This window comes from Propithecus coquereli, unplaced genomic scaffold (assembly GCF_000956105.1).
Source record: "Propithecus coquereli isolate 6110/MARCELLA unplaced genomic scaffold, Pcoq_1.0 Scaffold83, whole genome shotgun sequence".
Classification (NCBI taxonomy): Eukaryota; Metazoa; Chordata; class Mammalia; order Primates; family Indriidae; genus Propithecus; species Propithecus coquereli.
Window position 1 is genome coordinate 7,523,615 of NW_012154507.1, and position 1,974 is coordinate 7,525,588.

General features: G+C 33.3%; 1 protein-coding gene across 1 annotated transcript in view; it reads left to right on the plus strand.

Moving 5' to 3' along the window:
• The window catches only part of SOS2 (son of sevenless homolog 2 (Drosophila)), a 124,022-nt gene that overhangs the window by 10,256 nt on the left and 111,792 nt on the right, over positions 1 to 1,974 (plus strand). The gene's annotated exons all lie outside the window — the stretch shown is intronic.

Consider the following 1,974-nt stretch of genomic DNA (forward strand, 5'->3'; position numbering starts at 1 on the left):
TTTGTTTTTCTCTCATAATTAAAAAAAAAAAATCTTTGGTATCTGCTGCAGTTCACTTGCTAGTGAGTAGTGGGAGATTATAAAATAAATGAAGAAGAGATACAGAGGTTTTAAAGGGAAAACGGCTTATTGTGCTTTTTGTTTTTTTCTTATAGATGTGTGCCTATAGTTTGATTTTAAGTTTTATAGTTATTTTTATTAACATTGTCCCTGCTAACTATGATGAAATATAAGTATCTTAGTATTTCATGTTCTGCAGATAACACTGGCTTCCAAATGCTCTGCCACTGAAACAAGTTGGGAACTACTGTTCTAGCCTATACTTTTTCTGGTTTTGCAGGCTTTTGCCTGCCTTTGTGGGAAGGTGCTTATAGATCATATGTCATTTCATTTCATTCAAGGAAAATTTTGATGACAAAAATTTCTGCTTCAGCTAATACTCTTTCTTACATACTTCAATTGTTTTATGGTAAGCTCTCACCAAATAGTAAGTTAAATAGAATGAGATTCCTGGCCTGTACTTACCTGCATTTTAAATAAGCCTACATTGTGAAAACCTGTCAAGAAAGCACCTAATTAAGATCCCTGACTCTAAGTGAGAAGTGAATATTGTAGACAGTAGGAATAGAGAAACAGAGTGGAAATTCTCTCATTTATAATGTTATATGAGATAACTGAGTCTCCAGGTACATATCCAGTGGAATAAAAACAAATTTTATGGAGTTTAAAATTTTTCCCAGTCTCCATATAATTGCAGTGAGGCCAAGAAATTGGTTTGCTCCATGAATCTATTTTGCAAGTATTTACTTAGTGCTTTCTTTATGCAGGGGACCCTGCCTTTAATGACATGGTAGTAGGCTACCTGCGTGTTAGGAATATAGGAGTGGAGAAATAGGGGGAGGAAACCAAAAACAAATGGTTTCTGACCTTAATGAGTTTATAGTATTACAACTGCGGTTCCAATTCTTGATTATACACTCTGATCAGAAAAATGTTACCTTAGAATATTATATTTTTAATACTATTTTTAACAGCTTTATTGGGGATATAATTGACATACAATAAACTGCATATATTTAAAATGTACAATTTGATAAGTTTTTGTATACACACAGTGAAACAATCAAAATAAAGATAGTTAACATATCCTTCAGCCTGGTAAATTTCCTCTTGACTCTAATTCTCCCTCCCATCTCTTGCCACTCCCCATCCCAAGGCAAATCACTGATCTGCTTTCCATCACTATAGATTGTATTTTCTAGTATTCTATACTAATGGAATCAGCAGTATATGCTCTTTTGTTGTCTGGCTTCTCTCATTCAGCATAATTATTTTGAGATTCATTTATGTTATTGCATGTATCAATAGTCCATTCATTTTCATTGCTCAGTAGTATTCCATTATGTGGATATACTACAGTTTGTTCATTCACTTGTTGATGTACATTTGGGTTTTCAGATTTTGATTATTACATATAAAGCTGCTATGTACATTTGTGTACAAGTCTTTGTATGGACATATATTTCCTTTTCTCTTGGGTAATTACCAAAGAGTAGTCGGATCAGATAGTAGGTAGATGTTTCACTTTTTGAGAAACTATCAAAATGTTTTCCAAAGTAATTGTACCGTTTTACATACCCACCAGCAATATATGAGAGATCCAGTTCCTCTTGTCAACACTTGGTAATTTAATTTTAGCCATTCTAATAGCAGTGTAATGGTATCTTGTGATTTTAGTTTGCATTTCCCTGGGGATTAGTGATGTTGAACATCTTTCATGTTCTTTGCCATCCACGTATCTTCTTTGGTAAAGTGTTTGTTCAGGTCTTTGGTCTATTTTTGCAGAGTTGTTTGTTTTCTTATTGAGTTTTGAGAATTCTTTACATGTCTGGGTGCAAGTTCTTTGTCAAGTATATACTGTACAAAGATTTTCTTCCAGTCTGTAGCGTGTTTTTTTCGTTCTCTTAATATTAT